The sequence below is a fragment of the Cygnus olor genome, chromosome 2 (genome assembly GCF_009769625.2).
Source record: "Cygnus olor isolate bCygOlo1 chromosome 2, bCygOlo1.pri.v2, whole genome shotgun sequence".
NCBI classification, from domain to species: Eukaryota; Metazoa; Chordata; class Aves; order Anseriformes; family Anatidae; genus Cygnus; species Cygnus olor.
The window spans coordinates 31073269-31090303 of NC_049170.1; the positions used below are offsets into that span (position 1 = coordinate 31073269).

General features: G+C 36.5%; 1 protein-coding gene across 1 annotated transcript in view; it reads right to left on the reverse strand.

The window, feature by feature from the left end:
• The window catches only part of MEOX2 (mesenchyme homeobox 2), a 55098-nt gene that overhangs the window by 36849 nt on the left and 1214 nt on the right, over window positions 1–17035 (reverse strand).

Sequence of the window (17035 nt, forward strand, 5' to 3'; positions counted from 1 at the left end):
TAAATGGTTTTCCTCTGCTTATACATAAGAAACCTTAAGGCAGTTACACCCATTTTACAGACCACAGATCTGTAGTGTGGAGTAACTACAGCAGTGGGTAAAGACTAATGAAATTACTCTGAAGGGAATGAAATAAGTGGAGCTACACAGGGACACCTTTAAGGAGTATAGTCAAGGTGATTTGCCCAAAATAATATATTTGCTTCTCACTAGGGACAGTTTGCCTGACGAGAACACCGTGCTGACCCATATGTGCTATCTTCCAGCTATGGGGACTGCTTTGATGCTTCTACACAATGTTGCCTATGACAAATTCATACACAAAGTCTATGGCAGAGTTTCGAGCTCAATGTCAAGCTCAAGCTCCCCCATTTCTTTCCAATGTCTTATTTCAAAGCAACCTTTCTTCTCTGTATTTGGGGTACAAGGTCACATGATTGACTGTTTATTAAAAAGTTGTCTTTGAAGCCTGTGTGCATGTGTGCATACAGAATTCATGTAAAATTAAGACCAAATTATTACTTTTTTGAACTATAAGAAGATATGCTAGATGCTTTGTTTGATATTGATTTAACCCACTCTTGCAATTAAGTATATTATGATAAACTGTACATTATGAATTTTAAAGTGTAAGCATAATGACTTACAAGCATCCCATATACTAGCCTCACTCAAGAAACTTTCCATGAATGGGAGCTTATTATAAGAAGAAAGTGCATTGTCCTTATTTCTTTGAAAAGTTATATTTTAATGCTAAAGCAAACAAGAATATGTGACCGTGCTGCATTTTTAAGAGTACACACCCTGCCTTAACTCCTTGAAAATGTATTACCAAAGCATTAGGTGCAGAGCAGTAGGTCCCCAGCTCAAAAACAATGTGAAGACATATTTTTAAAACTAGGGACTAGCTAAAGGGGTCATAGTCCTGCGATATTAACAATAGATCTCTTAACTATAAGCAAATGCTTGAAGGATACAGATGAGGGACAATTCTGAAATAAAATGTTTACAGTTAAATTCTGCAGCCAGGAAGAGATAGGCTAAAGCCTAAAAGCTGCCACAACACAAAAGGATCAGTTTTCAAGAAAGCTGCACACCCGACTGTTACCATTTAGGCACCTAAATGAAGAACAATGGGGGCTGCTGGGTTCTGAGCTCTTTCAAGCATCTGGTCCAAATTCTTTCCTTCCATATGAATCAAAACAAATGTTTAGGCTACCAACTTTCCATTGCCCTTTCAGTTTAATGCCAGCTTTTCTAGCTTTTAAATTCCTTAGTATAATAAAATGAATAAAACACTAACTTAGCAAAATGCCCAGTTAGGGACTATTTGCAATATTTTCTTTTTTATTAGTAGCAGACATAAAGTTTTTATAAAGTCATTGTAAAAGTATATCTTTCAAAACAATATCTTTTGGATCAAGATTTTTGGTTTAATATGTTTTAAAAATATGAATCCATCTTATTTGGCTATCAAAAAGTGGTCATAGTTTAGCTCACAGATTTTAAAATAGAACAGACTGAAAATCAGCATAAAACAAAATACAGTAGCAGAAATGGTCAGAATATTACCAGCTAATTATTAGAAAACAAAAGGGAGATCACTTCATCATGTGGCAGTAGAACATAAGGTGATGTGCCACACAACACTAAGTGAAGTTTTAAGGTGACACAATTCCTACTGCTCAGGACAACAGTGTCCATCCTATAGTGGTGCAGTGGCTAATCCTGGACCTGCAATTCTCTGCAAGAGTTTAGGATACATCATTGTGCCTGGATACATCCTAGGTGGATGAAAGATGTGCTAGGCAGTCATAAAACTTTGTATTTAAATGTTAGAGGGCAACTCTAACAGATAGACAGGCAAATACAACTAAGTGGCTGTGACTTAGGTCTGCAGCCAAAACAAATTATATAGGAAATGCACAGTATTACCTGATAATACTAAACCTGGGAGGGGAATGTACCATTCCCAGTCCCCTTCCCACCATGAGTAAATGTGTTCTGCAAACATGAGCAAATTCAAACATTTTAGGAAAAGACTATTTAAAAACCAACTAATCAAATTTTGCAGGCTCATCACATTGAATACTGAAACCTTCAGTGCTTTCAAAGAGCTTCATGAACAGACAGAGTCAACTGGACAAAAGTAAAGAGCAACTGGATATCTCATTTCAGTTTTACAACACACATAGAAGCATGTAAACAACAACCAGTGAAAACACCAAACCATGGATGGAAATTTGTCTTTTTTTTCTGACTAGAATGAAAGAAAGCTGCTTCAAGAAGCACATAAACAGAATTGGCAGAAAGCGTCTTGACTAATTTACATGAACTAATTTAATAAAATATGGAGGAAAGAAAGAAGCATAAAGTCAGTTTTCAGCTTTTCCTATACCTAATGAACATTTTCCTCATCACTTGCTCTTTTCCAAGCTATATTTAGGTTTAATGCTTCTACTGCTTTCTGATTCCTACATAAGTTATTTTCTATAAGTGATACTGTGCCAAACAGCCATTATGCCAAAGTTCCCTCTTACCCCTGTTTGTAGAAAGACTGTTCATTAAGAAAAGAAACCAAATAGATGAGAATTAATGACCTGAGGAATGAAGACTCGCCCCCCCCAAAACTAACTTATCTTGTGAATAAGGATGTGTGAGAATTGCCTCTTAGTTCTGGAGGATGAAGAGCAAGGAGTAATATTTAGGATTGTAGTAGAGCAGGAGACAGGGCTCAGGAAAAGAAAATTTGGAGCATTTTAAGATGACTATCAGGCCAAAATTCCTGCAAGTGAGATTTATTACACAATGGAGTCTGTTTCCTGAGACTGCTAATGAAGGCAAGCTATTTTTTAAAGTCCAAACGAACATTTAATAAATTAGTACCACACTCACGAACCATATACATGACCCACTTTGTCATACTGAACTGAAAGAAATCAACCCACACTCAACCCTTTTAGTCTCTACTACCTCACTCCATCTGTCACTCATCAATAAAGGAATATAAATATGTATTTCTGTTTGAGGGACTGGGAGTACACTTTTCCCTACAAATAGGATTGCTCTGGGTAAATTATGTAAAATTTTTTTGCAAGATATTATTTCCTTCTTTTTCTACTTTTTATACCCATACTGTGGTTTCTGTCCTTCCAACCATCCTTAGGTCCACATAGCTAGACATATAAGTTCTTTAAATTAATTATCTGGGGGGTTGTTCAGCAACCATCCACTGTACCATCTGACCATCTGCCACTTTCTTTATACTGGAAATAAGGGCATCCTTAATAGACACTGCAGAATCCGAAGTTCCTTTCCTTTTTGGACCAGAGAAAGCTTAGGCTGGCATAGAGAACCAAAGGCAAAGGGAGAGAAAGACAGGGAGAGAAGGGTTGTTTTCTGCCCTCTGTGAAGGCTGGAAGTGAGATGAGGAAGGTAGTGATGAAAGTCAGTATGATTATGACAAAAAAAAAAAAAAAAAAGCTTTCAGCTATGACAGTTTTGCAGCATTTCCTGAAGGGGGGCAGCCTCTTGATCCTTTTTAATATCCTTATTAGTCTCCAGTTCAAGAAGCGTGTGTGAGGACATGTTTAACTTCCATTGAAGTCAATGGTTCCTGAGCATATGCTCAAATTTTTTCTCAAATCAGGACTTTAATCTGTTCCTTATGTACATTTAGGATTACAGAGAAGTCTTCTGTTTTTGAAGTTGCTGGAAACATCAGCTTGCTGATGGGAGGTGGGGGAAGGGAGCAGGACTCCATCACTTTCAGAAGTCTGCAACTTTTTTGTTTAATATTTTTCTAATTTTGATCAGACAAGTACCTGTTTACCAGTTTTGGAAATATTCATACATACTGTCTATTAGATTCTAATGTGTGCTGCAGAAATGTGAGTTGCTGACACAACAGCCTTCTAGGATTGTATGAAAGTCACAAATACTAAGGTTACTGTTTTATTCCTCCCCCCTCAATATAGTAGATAGAATTCTTACAAAAAATCAAAGAGATTTATCCCTAGTAAGGGGAAAGAAAAGTTGAGACAAAAGCTGTAAAACCGTCTCTGTACTAAACTGTAAACGCACCTCAATTCTGGCATTTAGTTCTTTTGGCTACTTCAGTCCTGGAACTGAATCCTCTTCACTGAGCTGAATGGTTACGCCAAACTATATGGTGATTTTTGCGATATTTTTGGGAAAAAAAGCCCACTGGATACTAGCAGGAAAGCAGCCAATCTTGTGATCTGATCCTCATGTGAATTTATGCCTCCAGAGTTCAGATTTAATATCTTCTGTAATTTTGCCATGCACTCTATTCACTGATATTACACTGAAAATATATATGTATATATAATATATATATATATCGTGTAGATATTGAAAATAACTGCAAATTGCCAAGCCCAAACATTCGAAAGGTATCAGCAAGACTCCTGTCCCTTCTCTTTTCTCTCCCTGCCTGTAGATCTCTCACCCTCCTCAAAGTGTTTTAAAAACACATTTAGGAACAAACTAGTACACTATAACCAACTGTTAGTCCAGCCAAATCAAGAGGACTCATCCACATCTGCTGTTATTTTAGATTTGATACGCACACATGTGCATACACACACTAGAAATGTATATATGTCTACTATACCAATTAAATTGAATTAAAAAATACATTTTACTACTTTCAAAATTCGTCTTACAGGAAACTAGAGTGAAAAGACAAATCGCCAACTATATTTAAAGAGTTTACAGGCCACTTCAAAAAAATGACTTCACGTTCTTTGAAGCACTTTCCTTCTGGCACAATCTGTTATTAACTACAATCTTAGAATTAAAAATGACATTTTAAAATGGTTAAGCTCATTTTTTTCACCCAGTTGTCTTAGTATTCCCTTTTTATATAAGGTTCTGCTGACACTGACTACATCACTAGTATAAAATATTAACCATTGGCATCATCGTGCCTGGGTCATGCTTGATTTCTGCTACCACCATTTGCAGAATCTGCTCTATGGTGTGCAAACTGATGAAGTAAAAACCTCAAGAAGAGAAGAGAGCACATGAAGCATCTTTTTATGTATTTAATTATTTTTAAATTTCAGCCTTTTAAAGTTTTCTTATACACCATAAATGCACAGAAAAACTATGATTGACCAACAGTTAACCAAAGTATGTTCCCAGTAAAACAACTGATGGTTTGGGGCCAATGAGTTAATGGCACAACATTGCTTCTGAACGTTTCTTTCATTAATGTGAGCTGTACCACAGAAAGAGTGTAAATGGGCAGAGGATGAACACACTTAGGGTACTGCAAAGAAAACATTTAAGAAGACAATCTTGAATGGGATAAGAGAACAGAAGCATTAGAGAACAGAAGTATCGTGTGAGCAGGAGTTAGGCAAAGCATTGCAGAGAAATTGCTTATACTGAAAGTACAAGCTGGCACCAGAAGAATGATTCTAGGAAGAGAATTTCAGAAGGGCATGATTAAAATGTAGGATCATTTGATCAGTTTTGGTTTTGGCAGGGATAAAGGAGGAGTCCAGAACACCAGGGCAGAAGAACAGGATTCAATTTCTGCTTTATGGTGTAAGAGTCATCTGCAAAACAATATGAAAACACATTGGAGAGAGAGATTTATAAAAACAAATTGCAAGCTCAAGTGGCAAAATGATCTCCAAAACCATAGCCCTCACTCAGTTCTGAACAAGAAGTAGCACATGGCTCCCCACCCCATTTTGAGGAAGCCAAGGACAATGTTGTCTTGTCCCTGTAAAAAAGTACTTTGTGACTGCCCCCAGGTCTGGGCTGTGAGCATTTTTTCCCTATGTGTGTACATTCTTGCCCTGGAGGGAAAGGAAACACTGTACTCTTTTACAAAGAAACCAGCTTTAACTTCATAAAGCTAATTTTTATGCTTTAAGGAGACGAGGGAAATAGGAGACATTAAATGAAATGACAGTGAAGGTAAAAAGGCAAATTCATGAAACCTCCTTTATCTGCTTGTTGTGCAATACACTATATGTTCCCTGAAACTGCTTCATCCCAGCCTTTCTTAAACTTGCAGAAATGTTACTCCAGAAGTATTTAGAGACTCTGTGTGTGTGTGTGTGTATGTGTGTGCGTGCGCGCGCGCGCCCCTGGTAACTTCTGAACAAATAAGGTTCCATACACATGGACACCTCACATAAGAGCAGTGTTTCTTACATTTCTAGTTCAGTGTGGATTTCACCTCTGCCTTTTGAAGTAATAATAATAAACCAGCAATAACATGCAGCCAGACTACACTATACGGGCAGTATCAAGCTTTCCACTTATCTACATAATCAAGTCAACCATGTGTTTCAAGGTTAACATGGATTCAGCTTTTAGTTTGTATGTGTGTGAATTAAGACTACCAATTAGTTGTGGAAACATGCTTGAAAAACACAAAGCAAGCCAGAGCCTCCATAAATAATATTTTTATGGTATCTACCCATATGTTGTGTAACTACAAACATGTCTTGGCTGCACACCATCAAGCCAAAAGAATCAATGACAGAGTAGCAACCGACATGCCTTGTGCTTAAGGTTTTCAATATTATACTGTTAATTCCAACAGAATTAACTTAGTTAAGTAAGCTAAGTAACATAAGCTTTGACAGGGTTAGAGTATCACTACACATTTACATACATATATTATAAAGGACTCCGTCTGGTAAACAGTGAGGGACTTGTGCAGGAGGAAGGAAACGGCATTCCTAAGAACTTTGAAGGACTGGATCTATCTGTAAGTTATAGTTCATAAAACATACTTCAAAATGGCTGGACCCGTTTAGCCTCTGTACTTAAAACACACAATCTCTATCCAAAAAGAAAAAAAAAAAAAGTGTTTGTTTGGGTGTCATGTCTGGCAAAGCTTTCCTGATATGTTTGCAAATACAAAAATGTTAAATCCATGATATTTCTCATGCCAGCAGGCTACAAACTCAATTGGTGCCTTCTCCGCACATCTAAATTTCAGTTTGGAAACAGTGAAATAAAGATAACTTTACAAGGTTCAAATACTGCTAGATTTCTGTATTAAAGCAATAAAGCTGTTTGCCTCATGAAGTTGTAGCAATGTATTGAAGTGTAAAAAGAGAAGGGGTCAGAACAAGTGAAAGAAAAAAATTAAAACACAAAGCTAAGTCAAACCTACAGGAAAGTTTGGCTGCATATTTCTTCAGAATTTAAACCAACCTAAAATATTTGCACTCTTTTTCTCCTGTGTTTGTTCACATCATTTTTTTCTTTTAATTTATAATTGAAATAGTTCCATTTACTACTTTTAATAATAATGCATTATTTCATAAAAGCAAACACTATGGACAGAATAGTCACTCTCTTTATTGGCCCAATAATAGGACTGATTAGAAAATCATGTAAATAAAAGTGGTAATAATACGAGAAAATATAATGCTGCAGATTTGCATTGCCTTATGGACAGCTGCTAACGAAGCCTCTTATTTTCATCTGACTCTGCTCCACTGATCCATAACTGGCTTATCTTGCCTTGCCTAACAAACTAACATTACCTAACAGTACAGTTTTATTTAGCAGATCACTGTGGTTTGTAAATTACTGTATCTTACTAGATGTAAGTACATCTTATTAGTGCATCTTACAGTACATTTTATTAGATGTACTGTAAATTACTTCTAATGGAAATCCGGAAAAAGGTGACATTTTTTGTTTTGCAATAAAGTGAGCATTCTTTCTGCAAGCATAAATGGAGATTGAAAGGATATGCAGGCACACTATTTCAGAAACATACATCTTTTAAAAAAAAAAAAAAAAGGAGAGAGAGGGACAGAGAGAGACAGGGAGGTGGGGGGGGGGTGGAGAGAGCTGGGGGTGAGACCATCAGTATGTATTGTTCTAATGTCCTCAGGAACGCAGAGAACTTAGTACACAGCTGGTGCTTGAGGTCATTGTGGTACTCCCAAAACAAGAATATAGGGGAAAAAATAAAAAGGAAAAAAAATAAAAATAAACTTATACTACTATGTCACTTAAGTGAATTGCACGCAGTTAGTAACCCCAAAGCGCAAACGGCTTGCAACATTCTCAGTGCTCCCTAAGTCCTATGCAAGGCGAGCATGCTAATCACTTCACGGACTGCTATTAGATTTTAAAGTCTAGTTCAAAAAATATCAGTTTGAAAGGAGTGAATATGCCTTAACCCACATTAGACTGCTGTTTTCTTCTGACAGAAAATGTTGTTTGGCATTGTAAGCACAAGGCTTTATATCCTGTCTTCAAGCGGTCAACATATCCACAGCCACATAGTCTTCCATTCACACCATTTTTACCAGCTCAGCATACCAAAGACTCAAAAAATATGTCATTGTATAGTTTACCAAAGCATCTGACTTCAGTTCTTTTTTCTTCACTAAACAAGTTGATATTTTTGTGAATTTGGGAGATATTTAGTCACTGTCCCTATCATTCTTTTTACAGTAAAAAGCACATTTTAACAAGTAGGTTTCACTTATTCAAAAGCAAAGGAATGGGGCCTACAGCATTCCAGTATTCTACACCAGCTGGAAGAAAATTAAAGGCTTGAAAAGCAACTGAGACCCACATGCCAGACAAGCTTCACTCACCCTGCAGAACCCCCTTCCTTCCAAAGAAGCCCCTGTGCACATTTCCCATACACTGCACTCCTCTAGGATATGCCATTTTTTGTTTGGCAGGTAGAAAACCCCACTGTTCACTCCACTCGCTTCACAGCTATACTGTCAGTCCACATATGTCCAACAGATTTTTAGCATCTATATTTAGAAGGGCCAAAGTAGGAAACCTTTTTTTTTTTTTTATCCTGCTTGGTAAATTTGAGTGACTAATGCCCCCAGTTCAATGAAACATGTAAACATCCACCTAACTTCAAGTGTGTTTGTATCAATGTAATGCAAGTACACCTGATATGAAGCCCTGGCTCCTATCAGGAGTTAGTTTCAATGTCAGTACACACAGATTTTTATTCATCTCCCAACATCCAAAATTAAACGCATACTGGCATTGCAGTCAAAGAATTAAAATTCATAATAGTGGCAAAGGACTCTGAAATGCATCTAACACAATTTATGTACAGCAGCATTTGTTTGGGCTCACTTGTTAAAAACAAAAAAATATATAAAGTTATTATAGATCTAAGAGAATGCAGAAGGAAGAAGGACCTTTAAAAGCTTGCCGTAATCTGTTTTAGTTTTTCATATCCTATTTGCTATAAAATAATGTTCAATCAACCAATTTTTCTCTAGTACAAGAAACAGCCTTATAAAAAAGAGGAAAGGGAAAGAAAAGGAAGAAAAGGAAGAAGGAAGGAAGGAAGGAAGGAAGGAAGGAAGGAAGGAAGGAAGGAAGGAAGGATTACTTGGCTTCCAGTTAAGGTTTCATAATCCACTGGATTTTATTGGTTTAGTAAAACTGTGCTCTTCCATTATAAATGAAAGATTTGCCTCATTCCTTTCAGACTTGTTGCTTCTGCTGTTTAGTCAATTATTATATTTCATTTGTTGAAAAGAAAGATAAAAGAAAACATAAGTTCAAATACAAAATAACTTCTCTTTCAAGCAAGTATTATGTTTTCATGTATGTTTTCTTCTGTTCATGCATTTTAAGGGCCCATATTTCTATTATTGCAAGGCTTGTTCAAACACGGGTAATTTTCAATGCACAGTTTAGACTGTTGGTTTTTTCTAGGTGATTAGCAAATGGGTCCAGTGATTTCAGATAGTGTAGTACTGGATTATTTCATTCACCATTAAACAACAAAATACTAAGTAGCCAGTTTCCAAATGTGATTTCTGATTTTTCTTGTGATGTACAATCACATTCTTATTTAATATGCATGGTAATATGCATGAATTCCAGTCAAGTAACTGTCCCCTAAAATTATTTGTAAAATTCAGGATTCTGTATGAAAAGTAAGCCCATGTTCCAAATAGGAGGTATGTTACTGTCTTCTATAGGTACAAGATCTCAAAATGAAGGACATCCTCCCTAATCAACAATGTATGTTGCACCTTTAATATCACTTATGTTAACATTAGTAGATTTTTGACAGCCCAAGATGTTTATTTGAACATTTAGAAGCAGCTCGTCATGTATGGCAACATTGTCTACTATTTTGTCTCATTACATAAATGATTTTTTTTCTTCTCTACATCACTCAGTGAATGCTAGGATATAACAACGTAACTCTGTACAAGTGATGTTACTAATACATATATTTAATAGCAAAGATCGAACATCACCTTGATTTAAATTTAATTTTTTATCTATAAAAGTGTTATTTTAAGTGGATATAGACTGAGTAAACTTCTCAAAGAACACATATTTTGTCATATGTTAATAAGAACAGCAAATGTATTTCCACCTCACTAGAAACCTAAGACCCATGGCAACAGTCTTTTTTGTTTGTTTGTTTGTTTTTAAATTAACATTCCTTTGTTCTGTTTGCCTCTGTCCTTGGAAGCACATACCACATAGTTGATCACAAAAAGCATAAGCACAAGCACAACTAACTGGTCTACCTCCTCCACCCAAGCTAAATTACATTTATCACACACATCTTAAAGTGTGGCCCTACAAAAATCAGCGGGAGTTTTGTCATCAGTTTCTTCCAAGGGGAAATTTCACTTAGCATAAATAAATTATTTCAGTAACATTTTTTTTTTGATTCATATACTTCAGATACATACAGGAATGGACTGTGTACATCCACCATAATCCCATCAGGCTCTTTTTGAATTCATAGAATACAGCAGAAAAGTAGCCATCTAGCCATCAGAGACCCCAGATACAGACCCCAGAAGTAAAATGACGTCTTGCTACGCACACCTATGCAGCCACGGCAAACTTGTGCTGGTAAAGGTGATGTCAGTGACTGCTGAGTAAAGGAAAGAAAGCTTTTTCTGTGAGGTGGCTATCCCCCGTGTTGCTCGTAGCTGTACCCTGCCACCAGCAGCACTTTAGAAATGATGATGCAGACCTGTAAGTCTTTAAAGCCTCCTAAAAAAAGCACGCACACACACTCAGAAGTATTTTTGTTAATAAAAGCTTGCAGTACTTAACAAATGGAAGGAAAGCACTGGCATTTACTTTGTATAGACTGGGGAAATAGACATAAAAGGATAGGGCACAGGATCGAGACAGGTCCAAAGGCTAGGTTCAGTGCCCAGCTGTGGACTGATGTAATGAAGTAGTTTCAAGCACCATTTATCAAACTTCTTTAACACCACACTATTTTAGTTAGAAACCATATTAGCGACATGTGTAAGCATTTATATTTTTAAAATATGACTTTCCTTTCACGCCCTTTCAAGTGGCATTCTTAAGTGTATTAGAACAAGGACAGAATAGGAAAAAAATACTAAGAAGAAAAGGATTGAACCCAACTCCACCAATACTGCATTTAACTGATGGATTTAAACTTCATTCATTTAGTGGATGAAACCAGATATATTTTGCTTCCTTTTCATAGACCAGCAAAACTTCCTGGGTAGAATACATTTCACTACTGAAAGAAACATGCTACAGTGACCATTCATGCTGTCACGTAGCATCGCATTTGCAGAAAGCAATAATCCTGTGAGCAATATTAGTTCATTACCGGACAGCAGCAAAGATAATGTTGCCACCTTCCCTTAAATTTCTAGACACAGAAACCAGTCCTACTCTTGAGAACTTCAAAGCTACAGCATGTTGAGTCATCACATCACTAAAGAATGAATGTTTACAAATGGCAAACTATATGCAGATTAACAGTCTCAATTAAAAACAATTTATTAAATAATTAGTACATCTGAAAAGGGAAAAAAGTCTGAGAACAAACAAATGACAACCAAAAAAAAATCCAGAATTTGATTACTTACTATGCAAAATACTAGAGAAGGTACGCTAAACATGTTAGGTTAAATTTTGCCCTAGGGTGCTAAAATTAATGAAATTAAAATTCATTTTATGTATATATATAATGCTGAATTGGCAATGATCATATTATCAGAAAATCCTAATATTTTATCAGTAAATATTTGCAAGAATTATAAAACATTGTACTTTCCCTACCATAAAACAATAGAATAAAAGTGTTAAAAAGTAAGTACATGTAAGTTCATGATTTCTTGAATAAGATTTAGTGAAATTTTCAGTTCTCCAAATATTGCCATACCAATTGGACCATTAATACACGCGTGCATATCTCTTTCTGCATTTGGTTCTAGTACCACATTTCTTACTCATCCAGAGCCCTCAGTGACTTTGCTTTGACGACTGGGATGCTTGACATTGCTTAATACCAAATAATAAAAGAATAACGTGAAGTTATATTTTTGTGCCAAAGATTCAAACCAGAGTAGCAGCCTTAAGCTCCAATGGCTTAAAAAACCTTCAGCACTTAAGTAGTTGCACTAGAGTCAATAGAACATCTCACAAAAAAATATTTGTGCTCCAGTGAACTGCTAGATTGAGACCCTGATGCTTCTAAAGGTGAGGGGGGAGTGTAAATCCTACTGAATAATATATACAAACAGACAGAAATATATAATTAGAGGCCATACTTATTTCTGTCCACACAAAATTACTCTTTGGCTATGGGCAAGAATTTCTGTGAATATGTCAGTAAAATAGGGATTTAAATTTTTACAGTTCTAGAAAAATTATTGATTGTATTTCTTGAGAGCAACATGAATATATTGCAAATTTTCACCAGTTACATGATCCAGCAAGTACCACCACTACTATAGCCCAATGTTTGCTAAGCAATCAGCCTTATTAATTTTCTCCTAGAAAAATCACTAGGATAGTTGATTACTATTCACCAAATTGGAATTTGCTTCATTTATGAAATCTATAGTTTGGGGTTTGTTGTTTTTGTGTTTTGTTTTGTTTTGTTTTATAATGGCAAGTGATGCTTTGATACTGGATACCAAACAAATTAACTCTTTCCAGAAAAACTGTGCTTTATTATGTATTTTTTCCTGCTTCCGTTTACAACCATGCTGAAAAGTACAGACACATTGATGAATCAGCTACACAGTTCTTTTTGACTACAAGTGTGCAGCTCATTTTTCTTATTGATGTGTTTCAGAAACCAATCAAAAGTCCTCAAAACCAATGATTTCACAGTATTTATAATCATTTATCAAAATGACCCGTTTTTCAGAGACCCTTTCAAACAACTATATATGATTTATGATATTTAGATGTGTTTAAAATAAATTCTCTGGAGATGTAACTTTTACTGCTTGCTTGCTGAAAATAGGAAGGTTATAAAAGATGTTAAAACACTGGAGAAAAGAGTATTGTTTACTTTTCATGTGATTTGTCAATGGAAAAAAAAAAAAAAAAAAAAAACAGCAGAACAGCTATTGAAACACTGGAATCCTGAAATGTTTTTGTATGTTTAACAGCAGTGTTTCTACATGATATTATTGTAAATACAGTCAAAAATATGAATAGATGTTATTACCTACTAGCCTTTCATTGGAAAACTATGCCATATAGAAATATTTTTCTATGTCAAACTGACTAAATAAATAAATAAATAAAATCGTGTGTGGGGGTGTGTTTAATTACATTATACTTTAACTTACTGGAGTCAAATTTATTTTTAACATATATTTATCTGTCACGATATACATGTTTGGATAGTTGTAGTTCTTAAAAGAACTCTTTTAATGGTATTCACCCACTCCCTAATCTTTTCAGCTTAGTACTATTTTTTTTATTTCCATAGCATTTTAGGCTTCCTTAAGACTACCACATTCACTTTCTTTTCATATTTCTCCATAAACTTATATTACATTTCTATATGGGCTTTTCTCCTGAGTGGAGTTTTCTTAAAACTTGGACTGAAATAAGCCAACTGAGACCATTGTAGTATTAATTTTGCATCTGATGTTTTCTGTATCTTCTGAGAATCAAAACCTACTCAAAATAAAATAAAATAATAAAATAAATAAAATAGAATGGCCTCAAAAGTCATGGGCAACTAATACGAAGGGGAGAAATTAAAAAACTCCAAAATATTCCATAAAAAACAACGCATACCACAAAGTAACAATGCGCTCCAAGTATGTTTTTTATGCACTCAACATAGCTTTCATCCACACCTCATTAGCACACAGATAATCCTGACTATTAGTGCATTTTAAAATAAGCGTATTTATTTGCAACCTATCCTCAGATTTGCTATCGTCTCTTTCCTCCTACATCCTTGCCATAATGAGAGCTGAATTAGGAAGGCAAGGTTGCAGACGACATTATTCACTGCAAAATGCAAACGTCTACATATCTGAGTGCATCCCTCCCCAGCTCGCCTGCATGTTTACTAACCCACTGCTGGGCCTACACAGGTTGAAAGGAATGTCCTCAAGATAATGAGAGAGTGACTACAAAACACGGATACACTGACAGCTGTAGTTTACAGGAGTTGATGGCTAAGTAAGCAGCATTTCCCAGTCCTTTGTAACAAGAACAGCTAGCAATTTCACCCTGTTCTGTAGCAGCCTACTCAGTATCTTCAACGGGTACTTCCCAAACTGCTTAAAACCTGGGTTAGAGCAAAAGAAAACTAAGTCAGACAGCTTATATAGAGCTACTACAAAAGCACATTTCACCTTGCTTCCTTGATCCCAAACAAAAAGTATAACAAAGTGCAGCACAAACATTGTCTCTATCTTCCCATTCCCTGCAATACGTGAATTTCAGGGAAAAAGAGCAAGCACGGGAACACACAGCCCATCATCCAAAATCTTTTTCATTGTTAAAAAAATTACATTTCCGCCATCCTAACAAAAAAGCAAAAATGGGCACCTCTTACCATAAATATTCACAGTATCTATATGGCTAAGCAACAATTATTAATTTGGGATATAAATGATATGAGTATTATTCGCGTTTCACTCTTTTTTTAAACTACCCATAAACTCAGTTTTATGAATCAACATTCCTGATCAACATTCAGGAGTGAAAGCAAAGTACTGCAAGAAAGGGGCAGCCTAAGGTTAATTCATTTCTGAAATATGGAAGAGATTCAGTGCTCAAGAAGTCACTGGACATTCTGTGGCTCTATGTGATTATGCTTGAGAAGAGGAAATATATCTGTAAATAAGCAGAAGCATTAATAATTGTCTCAGAATGCTAGCACTGAAACTTAAACAGTCTCTCTTTGCTTCTTAGTTATTTACTGTAAGGATTTTATACAAATGCCTATTGAAGTAGTTGCAAGTGGGATGAATCTGTCTCCAAAATGTGAGGAGGGAGTGGATGAAATTCTTTAAAATATGGCAGTTTGTTTAAAAAGCAGATTAGTGAGAAATAAAGGGTTTGATTTTATGACAAATGAGGGGCAATTATTGACTACAAATACAGAACTGCAGTGACATAAAATTAGTTCTTGCTGCCATGCATTAAGAGGACATTAAATATCTAGCATGAGAGTTCAGGATTAATAAAGGGGTGGGGTTAAATATTCAGTCCAAAATTCAGTCTTTTCCTGAAGAAAAAACAAAGATACTACAGCTACCCCGTTGTTGTCAAAAGATGCCTATTTTCAGTTCAAGGGATTCCTAATTGTGTGAATAGACATAATATACTTTTTCTTATTGGAAGGGAGGAAACAATAGTTACCTGCCTTGATCTTCAGAAAGTCTTAGAAAGTGAGGTTTGTAGTACAGTGCAACGTAAGCATAATCATGACTAGAGGCTCCAGCTCTTGTCCACTAAATCCAATGGAAGGCTCCAGTCACTTCAGGGTAAGGTCTGTGACGTTCCCCACTGGTTTTTTGGTTTGCATTGCAAAACTAAATAAACAGAAACCCATACAGATACTTCCCTGACGGTGAAAGGGACCCATTTCCTTCTTTTTCCTTCAGCTTTAAATACACTGACAAATACAATAAATCCTTACACTAACTGGCATCCAGTTCTTTTCAGAAGCATTGGGGATGCAAGTTTTAGTATTCCTTATATGCCTCACAAAATCCAAGAGTTCATTTTATTTCATACAATGTAATGAAGATGAAATGATAGAGCTCGCCACCAGTGTTTGACAAAATACGGCTTTTAATCTTGGAAGTTTTCAGCCCAGCTACATAAGATAAAACCCAGTTAAGCCCATCCTGAATTACTGTAAATATTTATTAATGTAATGGACAGTGATCAAAGCAATAGCATCCTCCAGGGTTAATTTTTAAAATAATTTTTATTGCTTACCACTTTACCAAACTCACAACATTTCAAGTGAAAAAGGTCACAGTTTCTATTGTGAACTTTGTAACTGTCTGGAGCAGCTTTTCACTTTCTCTTCCTTGATAACAAATGGTTTTCTACGCCCGCTCTTGAGTTTTCAAAATGTTGAGTCCTCTCTTTTTCAAGTGCCTACTGCCTGTCTCGGTATATTTTTGATGACCCTTCAGTTTATGTGTGCTCTGACGGAAGTGCCATCAATCGCATCGCCTTCGCCGAGTGTCTTTTGTCAGAGCGGGACTTTGACAGGCTTCGCTGTTTTAGAAGCAGGGATTATATCAAGGTTTTTGCATGCTTAGAAAGGTTTTTGCACGCTTAGAGATGCAGACACCCTCCACCACCACCACCACCCCCCCCGGAATTATTAAGGGTCTACAGGGCTTCAGCTCGTCTTTAAGTAAGAATAGCAGTGTTTTATTTAAAAGTCAAACAGCTCCTTAGTTCCCTCCGCCCCCGGCACCAGCAATTTGAAGTGAAGCAGCTTTCTGCAACTCCAACTCCCCCGTTTGCTTTACAGACCCCAGCGTTTGCCCATTCCACGCCGAGCACTTTATTGCGCGCACAGCCAACTCCTACAGGACAGCGAGGCACGAACTCTTGTCACGGAGCCCCGCTTCCCAGAGAGTTCCCAACCGTTGTGCAATCGCCTCGGAGCTGCCGGCAGCTCGGCGGGGAAGGGGCGGAGGGGAAGGAGAGCGCTGGGCTCCGAAGTTTGCAGCAGAAGTGGCGTACCGGGCAGGGGGAGGGGGGCGCGGGACCAGATGCTCAAATC